General features: G+C 39.7%; 1 non-coding gene across 1 annotated transcript; it reads right to left on the bottom strand.

The window, feature by feature from the left end:
- Nucleotides 1-686: 686 nt before the first annotated feature.
- On the bottom strand, nt 687-793 carry LOC148291114 (small nucleolar RNA R71). The gene has a single exon (XR_015827176.1). It is a non-coding gene; the product is annotated as a small nucleolar RNA R71 (small nucleolar RNA).
- Nucleotides 794-10,815: the final 10,022 nt, after the last annotated feature.

Here is a 10,815-nt window from a genome sequence, read left to right as displayed (position 1 = left end):
CTGGTTATGTGCCCAAGGTTACCCTATTCTTTTTAGTGTTTCTAATTAATCTAATTTTCTGTTTCAGGTAGTTTATGTCTAAAAATCCATTACTTGAACAAGTGAGGTCTTCGTTCCAACGTTCTAGATCTTTGAACGCAGGACCATCATTGCAACCCAGACGAGTGACCTCTGAAATTCAGAATCGTCTAGAAAGGGAGTTGTCAACTGCAAAAGAGCAAGCTCTTGCTACATTTACAAGTCTTGCCCTCCACACTGAACTTCCCGGTTCTTCACTTTCAAATTCGGAAGCAAGTTCAGACCAAGAAGAAGAAGAAATGATGGCTGCCATTGAGTTCATGGGAGAACTTGATATCCCAACAATTCCAGCATCTCCTTCAAGCATTTTGCTGCCCACTGTAGCTCGAAATTATGAGCTTAAATCTTCTCATCTTAATATGCTGCCTTCCTTTTATGGTTTACCTAATGAAGATCCATTGACTCATATAAAGGATATTTTTAATGTTGTGAGTTCTTTTCCCTTGACAGGTGTGACAGAAGATCAACTTCGAATGAGAGTGTTTCCATACACTTTAAAGGATAAGGCGAAGTATTGGTTGAATTCTTTGAAGCCTGGTTCACTCACTACATGGTCTGCCATTCAAAAGAAGTTCCTGGAAAAATACTTCTCCACGCAAAAGACCGACATGCTTAGGGACAAGATCTTGTTATTTGCACAGCAAGATGATGAATCGTTTTGTGAAGCATGGGAGAAATTCAATGGGTTGCTCAACCAATGTCCTCATCATGGGATTCCATTGAAGCTTCAAATGCGTATGTTTTATAAAGGACTAACCCCTTCTAGTCATAATATAGTCACCAATTTTGCAGGTGGTTCTTTTAAAACCAAAACTCCAGAAGAAACGTACGAACTCTTTGAGGAGATAGCAATGGAGACCCAACATACGGATACAAGAGGTAAACGTGTTATTAGTGGTTCTAATGATGCTTCTAGTGTGCAGATTTCAAAACTGGAACAAAAGCTAGATGCTCTTCTTGCATTAAACTCAAGAAGCCCTCCGAAGGAAGTGTGTAGCATTTGTGAATCTCATGACCATGCTACCACAGCTTGTCCACTTGGGGCTGGATATCCAGAATTTGTGCAAGAGCAAGCTAAGTTGGTAAATTCCTACAACCAAGGTCCAAGAAATGATCCATACTCTCAAAGTTATAATCCAGGTTGGAGGAATCATCCAAACTTTTCATGGAGAAATACCCAGAATCAAGCAAATCCCCCTTCATTCCAAAGGCCACAACAATCATCATCATCATTGGAAGATATAGTGAAGCAGATGGCAATCAACCAATCCAATTTTCAGCAAACTACACAAGCTGCCATCTCCAAATTGGAAGTCCAATTAGGCCAAATAGCTGCTGAAATAACTCAAAGAGTGCCTGGGAAATGGCCAAGCCAAACTGAGATCAATCCAAAGAACCCAGAAGCCAAGGCCATTCATGTGCTCAGATCAGGTAAGATCATTGATAATAAAGATGATTCTAATCTTTCAAATGATGTTGTGATTGTAGAAGATAAAGACGAGGAGACCATGGCTACGGAAGGAGAACAACTCAAAACTTCTCAATCTGCTCCTAAGGCCAAATCAGATTCTCAGAAATCCGATCAATTCCAATTGCATAAAAGGGATGACAAATTTGTGCCACCACATCTTCAAGAAGATAGATACGTGCCACCCGCTCCATATGTTCCACAGATTCCATTTCCAGGCCGTCTTAAGAAAGCAAAGCAAGATAAGGCTTTTAAAGAGATTTATGATATTTTGAGTAAAGTTAATATCAATTTGCCTTTGCTTGATCTTATTGAACAGATTCCTGCATATGGAAAATTCATCAAGGACTTGAAAACTCACAAGCTCAATTTCGCTCCAAATGAAGGAGTAAAGCTCGACCAGAATGTAAGTGCTGTATTGCAAAGGAAGCTTCCACCAAAACTAGATGATCCTGGCAGCTTTGACATTCCCATTAACATTGGAGGCAAGAAGGTTGGAAGAGCCATGTTGGACTTGGGAGCAAGCATCAATGTTTTGCCATATTCAGTTTATCAAGAGCTTGGCTTAGAAGGGATGAAGAAGACTTCAATGCGACTTGAACTAGCTGATCATTCTATAAAATATCCAAAAGGTATTGTAGAAGATATTCTAGTTCAAGTTAATACACTAATTCTCCCTGCTGATTTTGTAGTGATGGACATGGAAGACAATCCAAATGGAGATCGTGTTGATCCCATTCTCCTAGGCAGACCATTCATGGCCACTGCAGACACAATCATCAAAGTGAAAGATAGCACCCTCTCCATGACTGTTTTGGGTGAAACTGTTGAATTTAAAATGCTTAATGCTCTATCTCAACCTTCTATCTCTCTTGATTCTTGCTTTTCAATTGATGTTGTAGATCATGAGGTTTCTTCCAAAATTTTGCAGAGAAAGTCTAATGATGCTCTAGAAGCTGTCTTAACACAAGAAGAGGAAGATCTTTGTGAACCGGAGTTCCAAGAAGTGGTGGCTGCCTTAGAAGTGTTTCCGCCATACCCACCATCCTTTAGGCCACCAATCGAGCCTCTTGGACCATCATCCACGAAATTGGAGCCATCCATTGTCATCCCACCAAAGCTAGAACTTAAACCTCTTCCCAATAATCTTAAATATACATATTTGGGTGCTAACGAAACTCTCCCTGTTATAATTGCTGCAGGTCTCTCCTCACATGAAGAAGAGAGCTTAATTAAAGTTCTAAAAGAGCATAAAACAGCCATTGGGTGGACCATAGCAGACATCAAAGGAATTAGTCCAAGCATGTGCATGCACCGGATTTTAATGGAAGAAGACAGCAAACCATCTCGTGATGCCCAAAGGAGGCTAAATCCCAACATGAAAGAGGTGGTTAGAGCTGAAGTTTTAAAGCTACTCGATGTAGGAATCATCTACCCAATTTCAGATTCTAAGTGGGTGAGCCCTGTGCAAGTTGTTCCAAAGAAGTCCGGAATCACCGTTGTGAAGAATGAGAAGAATGAGCTAGTTCCTACACGAACTGTCACTGGTTGGAGAGTTTGCATTGATTACAGGAAGTTGAACACATCCACTAGAAAAGATCATTTCCCCTTACCTTTTATTGATCAAATGCTTGAACGTTTATCTGGCCATGCTTACTATTGTTTTCTTGATGGTTTTTCAGGTTATAATCAAATTCCCATTGCTCCGGAAGACCAAGAGAAAACCACATTCACATGCCCATTTGGTACGTTTGCTTATAGAAGGATGCCATTCGGTTTGTGCAATGCCCCAGCAACTTTCCAAAGATGCATGATGTCAATCTTTTCAGATATGGTGGAACGATTCATTGAGGTATTTATGGATGATTTTTCAGTTTTTGGTTCCTCTTTTGATAATTGTCTTCACCACTTGTCTCTAGTGCTTAAAAGATGCCAGGAAACAAATCTGATTTTGAATTGGGAGAAGTGTCACTTCATGGTGAGACAAGGCATTGTGCTAGGCCATGTGATTTCAAGCAAGGGAATCGAAGTGGATAAAGCCAAGATCGATCTCATCTCAAATCTTCCACCCCCTACCTCTGTTAAAGGAATTAGAAGCTTTCTAGGTCATGCTGGATTCTATAGAAGGTTCATCAAAAATTTCTCAAGCATTACAAGGCCATTGTGTAATCTCCTTGCTAAGGATGCTGTTTTTGAGTTTAATGAAGCTTGCATGGAAGCTTTTTCTACCTTGAAGAGGGAGCTAACTTCAGCCCCTATTATCATAGCTCCGGATTGGTCTTTACCATTTGAAATAATGTGTGATGCCTCTGACTTTGCTATTGGTGCAGTTTTAGGTCAAAAGAAGAACAAGCTGCCCCATGTGATTCATTATGCTAGCCGGACCTTGAATGATGCTCAAATCAACTACTCCACAACAGAGAAGGAGTTGCTTGCTGTGGTTTTTGCTTTAGAAAAATTTCGTTCTTACCTTGTTGGTTCTAAAGTAATTGTTTATTCTGACCATGCAGCCCTTAGATACTTGCTCACTAAGAAGGATGCCAAACCACGCTTGATTAGATGGATTCTCTTGCTGCAAGAATTCGATTTGGAGATTCAAGATAAGAAGGGATGTGAGAATGTGGTAGCTGATCATTTGAGCAGAATTGTGGTTGAAGAAAAAGGAGGAGCTGTGCTACCCTTGAATGAGACTTTCCCTGATGAACAACTATATGCTGCCCAAGTCAAAGAGCCATGGTATGCTGATTTTGTTAATTATCTTGCTTGTGGTGTTCTTAGAAATGATCTAACTTCTCAGGATAAGAAGAAGTTCTTTTCCATGGTGAAACATTATGTATGGGATGAACCTTTCTTATTCAAGCATTGCCCGGATCAACTCATCAGAAGATGTGTTCCAGAAGAAGAGCAAGAAAGCATACTTAGGCATAGCCACGAATTGGCCTGTGGAGGTCACTTTGGAGCTAAGAAAACAGCACTTAAAATTCTGCAATCTGGTTTCTTTTGGCCCACTCTATTTAAAGATGCATTTAATTTTTGTGTTAAGTGTGATAGGTGCCAAAGGATGGGGAACATAAGTCGCATGAATGAAATGCCATTGAATAACATACTTGTTGTGGAGCTCTTCGATGTGTGGGGTATTGATTTCATGGGACCATTCCCATCTTCCTTTGGTTATACTTACATACTTGTTGCTGTTGATTATGTGTCTAAATGGGTGGAAGCCATAGCCACCAAAACCAATGATTATAAGGTGGTGCTGAAGTTCTTGAAGGATAATATTTTCACAAGGTTTGGTACTCCAAGGGCTGTCATTAGTGATGGAGGCAGCCACTTCTGTAACAAGCCATTCGAAGCACTCATGAAGAAGTACAACATCACCCATCGAGTCTCTACACCATATCATCCGCAAACTTCTGGTCAAGTGGAAATAAGCAATAGAGAAATTAAGCACATCCTGGAGAAGGTGGTGAACAATACAAGAAAAGATTGGGCAGCTAAGCTCAATGATTCATTATGGGCTTATAGGACTGCATATAAGACTCCCATTGGAATGAGCCCTTATCGTCTTGTGTTTGGGAGAGCTTGTCACCTGCCAATGGAGCTTGAACACAATGCTTTTTGGGCCATCAAGAAGTTAAATTTTGATCTAGACAAGGCAGGCCATGCAAGAAAGTTTCAGCTCAATGAATTGGAAGAAATTAGACATGAGTCTTATGAGAATGCAAAGCTTTACAAAGAACGAACCAAGAGTTACCATGACAGAAACATTCAACGGAAAGAGTTCTCCAAAGGTATGTCAGTTCTTTTGTTTAACTCACGTTTGCGTCTCTTTCCAGGAAAATTGAAGTCTAGATGGCAAGGCCCATTCACCGTAGTCAATGTTTCTCCCTATGGAGCTGTGGAGATTCAAAACCCTAAAGATGGCTCGACTTTCAAAGTAAATGGACAACGTTTAAAGCCATTCTATGAGGGAGTTTCAGCTGGCATCCAAACTGGCCATGTGGTAGATCAACTTCCCTTTGTACCATCAACTTAGCTGATTGCACAATGTCTTGCCAAGACAGTAACTAAGGCGCTTCTTGGGAGGCAACCCATGTGTTCAAGAAGAAGGTGCTTGGTAGCAATCGACCTAATCGCATCAAGGGGAAGCATTTCAATCCTTTCTCTTTACTTGTTTTGTTTTTATTTTTAAGTTTCTGTTCCTTTTTATAAATAAATAAATATAAAAATTAAAAAAAAAATTAAAAAAATTAAAAAAAATAAAAAAAATTCATATAAGCTAACTTTTGGTAACCCCAGTGAGCACCTCCGTCAATACAGTGTCTAGGAGTTCTTTAGGCGACACCTTCGGTGTCTAAGAAGTTTGGGTTTTAAGCGGGACCATTGTGACCCCTCCAACCTTCCCGGATCCCCTGGCTGTGTTTTCTGAGGCCCTTAACTGGTCATCCATGAGTTGCTTATATATTCATTTTTTTTTATTTTTTATTTTTCCTAAACCTTCTTCTAAACTTTTCCCTTTATCATTTGTTTGTTCTCAATCATCTTTTGTATGCTTTCACATTGAGGACAATGTTTAATTCAGGTCTGGGGGGAAGGTTTTCAAATTTCATTCATTTGTGTTTCAATTTTCGTTCATTTGTCACTAATTTTTTTTTTCTAAATGTCATACAATCGATGCTATGGAGCTGCCATTGAGGTTTTCATATCAGAATTTTGCACTTCACAAAGCTTTGGCTCTTAGAATTCTGGTGGCTAAAGTACCATGCTCAAATTCTTGAAGGAAAATAGTGGAGACTACCCTAGTGAGCTATATCGAGCCTAATTGCTTTCTTGAGAGGGTTTAAAGTGTTCTATTTCTCATCCATACTTATTTTCTTCAATTCACTCTAATTGATCTCATCATTTCATTTTGATCGAATACTAAGGATGATTCTCTTTTGCAGATATCATATGCTTGCTCTCATTCATGAATGAACTCATTGAAGTGATGCTAGGCTATGTGTGTATAACCATTCTTTATGCTTTCTTTTCACCCTACCCATATGTGTGTTCCATTAGCCCTCTTGAAGCCAAACACTCAAAGCCTTTTCTTTTATCACCCTCATCATTTTCCCTACCTTTGTATCTCAATCTGAGATACTTAACCTCTTGTAGCCATACCCTATAACTTAGAAATATACCAAGGTGTGCCAAGATAAAGTTTGATGCAAGGAAGTTGCTGCCGTGTACCTAAATGAAATTTGGTGTGAATCTGTGCAATGAAGTTAATGAAGATGCAGATCAAATCAACGAAGATGAAAGTGTTTCGATTTGATCTAAGTGTGAAAAATAAAGTCCATGCCAGGTGATACCATGAAGTTTGCTGCCATGCCAATCTAAATCAATGATGCCTTGCAGATTAATGAAGCATGCAACCTTGGTATGTTCTTAAGTTATTTGTTTTTCCTTCCAATTCTTCCATTTCCCCTAAACCTTAGCCTTTCATTACAACATTGTGAAAGACCTAGCTGATCTTTGAGGATGTATTCATGGGTGCTGGTAAGTATGTGTGTATCTCTATTCTTAGTATTTAATTCCTTTCATGAGATCTAACCAAATTTGTGCTTCTATTTCATACACTCACTTATGCTTTCTTGAGAGAATTAAAACATAGGTTCTGAGTGATTGAGTGTTATCTGTGAGAATTAGAGTCGAAGCATGTTCTCTATTCAAGGTTTGAGTGTGCTTGCTTTGAAACTGTGTGCCTTTGAGCTATAGCTTCCACTTGTACACACTGATTGATGACCTATCTTGGCAACTCTATGGTGTTGAAGGTATGACTAAAACTTTCTTTCATTTTCATTAGTTGATTTCAAAGTTGTTTTTCTAACCATTTTGTTTTGTAGAGTTAGAAAAACGTTTGTGGGTATCGTATCTGTTAAACCCTCAGGAGACACAACTCCTCCTACTAGGGATGCCTAGAGGTTTAAAGGCTTGTTGCATACGCTCAATGCAATCGAGTTACCTACGAAAGTGGTCTAGTTAACTTCTTGTTTTGTTTTTATCTTTGTTTCTCTTTTGTTTTGCTCGAGGACTAGCAAAATCTAAGTTTGGGGGTGTGTTAAGCTCATAATTTCATACATATACATGCCCAATTTACTTACTTCTTTTGCTTAGTTTCTTATAATTTTGAGTTATTTGCCTCCCTTTGTGTGTTTTGTAGGCCAAAAGAGCAAGAGAGCATAATTCATGCAATTCATGCATGTTAAGGCCTAATTTGGATGAAGAGAAGAAGAGCTTAAAAACAAACTCATTTTGGCTACAGCCCCCTGCCAGTCCAGTTCCGTAGGTCATATTGCAAGCTTTGTTTCAGCAACCTACATAGCTCGGATGAGGCAACATTCTTCATGAAAGTTGTTCCAATGGGTGTGTACTATAACATATCCAAAATTCAGCCCTATTGGATAAATCTGGAGTCCGTCACCTAGCAAACACAGAACCATGCTCAGGATGGATTTTGTCAGCGAGCAAACTGAGTTAGCAATTTGTTTCGGCCTTAACTTCCTCCTCCGAGCTTGGATTGGGCCATTACTTGTGTGGTTGGATCATACACATTCTGAACTTCACAATGGACATCTTAAAGTCTTCATTTGATTCAGCCTAGCCTAAGTTGTAAGCCCTTGAAGTTGCTGGTCATGCTGACCTCAGGATGAGCTGGTTGGAAGCTTGGTCATGGTGAGCTAGGCATGAGCTATTGTAGCTGGTTGGAGGCTTGGTCATGGTGACATGAAGATGAGCTAGGGCTGCTGGTGGGATTTATTGCTGAAGTGCATCAACCAATTCAGATTTTATAATGCAAGTGTTGTATGCATTAGTGAAGTGCATCAACCAATTCATCTTTTATAATGCAAGTGTTGTATGCATTAGCCATATTGAATTCAGATTTATCACTCCCCTCTCCCTATAAATACCACATCCATTCCACATTCAAGACACAACAAATCCTGAGATTCACAACCCCCACAATTCACTCCAACCATCCTCAAACACTCTCACAATCCCAAACACTCCAACAATCACCAAAACAACTCCAGCAAACTTCTATTCCATTTCCCTACGAATTTCATCTTCCTTAGCCATCACCACTCACTCAAACTCATCCCAAATCACCTCCATATCCTTCATACATCTTTCTAGAAGCGGGGAAGCTCTTGGAGAAGCATTAGAAGTGGTGAAGCACTTGGAGAAGCCTTGGACACCACAAGAACTTCAGAAAAAGGGTTTTTCTACTCTTATTGCATTCATTATGTTTTCTCATTTCTGTTCAAGTCTCTTTTCCATTATGAGTAGCTAAATCCATAACTAGGGCTTCGATGTAACCTAACATGAATATTCTGGGTTTATAAGTTTGGAGTTTCAAGTTTGATTCATGATTCATGTTCTTATTCATTATGCTTATAAGTTAACATGCTTGTTTGAATGATTGATCACCATTAGAACTTGTTTGTTAACTATCTTGGTTTGAATTAAGAGTATACACCATGCTTTAATTCGAATTGAACTATGAATAGGAAGAGTATGTATGGACATTCGACAACAGGGATTAGATACATACTTGGTTGTTTAAAATGTTCTTCTATGCTTAATGGGTTCCTAATGCTTAATTTTAGGTTAGACAACAAATGATCAAATTAGGGAATTAGGAACACAAGGTTAGGACCAAACACCATGGCCTAATCATACTTTAGCTAGAATCAATCTTTGAATCTGAATTAGACTTGTTACTTGAATCTTTATAACCCAGAATTGAATTGTTATGGTGAATCGAATGCCCTAGTCTCCAAACCTGTGTTTTAACTTTCAAAACCACCCTTTGTTACTTTTGTTTACTTGCTTTCCGTTGCAATTTCAGTTTGTTCATTTCTTTCTATAATCACAAGCATTCTCACTTCAAAGTTCATTTTAATCTTGCTGCATTTGTTTTCAAACTCACTCTTGCTTTAAATTCTGTTTTAGATTTAACTTCCTAACTTCTTGAATTTGGTAATCTAAAGTACATAACTAATTTGAACTTCTCAGTCTTCGTGGGTACGACCTCGTACTTGTCTTGCTATACTACTAATTGCCCCGTACAATTGCGAGTTAACATATTATTAACAACAGTGTGCTAGATGAGTTGGCTAGAGGAGCCATCGAGAACTACATCACCGATGAGGTGCTCATCAACGTGATGCAAGACATAGCGAAGCAAACATGGGAGAAGCTCGAAGAGATGTTTGCAGGGAAGTCGCTGTCCAACAAGCTCTTCCTCAAGGAGGAACTCCTAAATCTTCGGATGGAGGAGGAAGGTAATCTAATGGAGCATTTGAGTAGCTTCAATAGATGTGTTGCTGACTTGCAAAGAATGGATGTGAAGTATGATACGGAGGATAAGGCACTCATGTTTCTAACATTCTTGCCTCCGTCTTATAAGCACTTCCGAACGACGCTTATGTTCGGGAAGAGTACCTTGAATTTTGAATTTTGAGGAGGTGGTGCAAGATGTGATGACGCATCACCGGATGTCCCAACGTTCGGAGGAAAACTCTCAAGACACGGGTCTATTCGCAGGGAATTGTTCAAGCAAGCGTGAAGGCAAGAGAAGCAACGGGAGGAATTCTAAGTCCAAGGACAATGAAGGGTGCTTTGAGTGTGGGTCTAAGGATCATTGGAAGCGGAATTGTCCAATATGGAAGGAGAAGATAAAGAAAGCTGGAAGTTCAGCCAACGTGTGTGATGAGGACACATGTGATGAACTCTTGATCGTTACGGAGGAGAGTAACGGGGAAGTCATAGCAAGTTCTTCTTGCATGCAAGATTAAGTTAAGTAAGGAAGGTTCATCATCAAAGGTGCTTGAATTCATTAGTGCAGAAGGTGAAGTCAAGACAAAGGATGATGAGGAGGATGTTGTTGAAGAGGAGCTTCTTGCCAAGGTGGTCATGGGAGACTCCATTTGAGGTGGAGCTTGACACAAGGGCTGAAGAAGGAGGGCAACAACAACAAACTCACAAAGGGGTTCTACTTGAGGTGGAGCCATCATCAAGTGCAAGGTCCGGGCCCAAGGAATCCATCAAACCATCCCTAGGTTTTGGATGGATGGACCAAGAAGTTCCAGCCACGTTTCGGAGTGCTAGAGGGAGCATGAAACGGGAAAGTTGGAGAGGTGCATAGATGAAAAGAAAGGTGTTCTTAAATCCAAGAGCAAGGAGTGCTAAGTGGGGATTTAGTGAACAAAGGTTTGGTATGTGTT

This window comes from Prunus avium, chromosome 8, assembly GCF_965620075.1.
Source record: "Prunus avium chromosome 8, drPruAviu1.hap1.1, whole genome shotgun sequence".
NCBI lineage: Eukaryota > Viridiplantae > Streptophyta > Magnoliopsida > Rosales > Rosaceae > Prunus > Prunus avium.
This window is presented reverse-complemented; position numbering and strand designations above follow the sequence as displayed.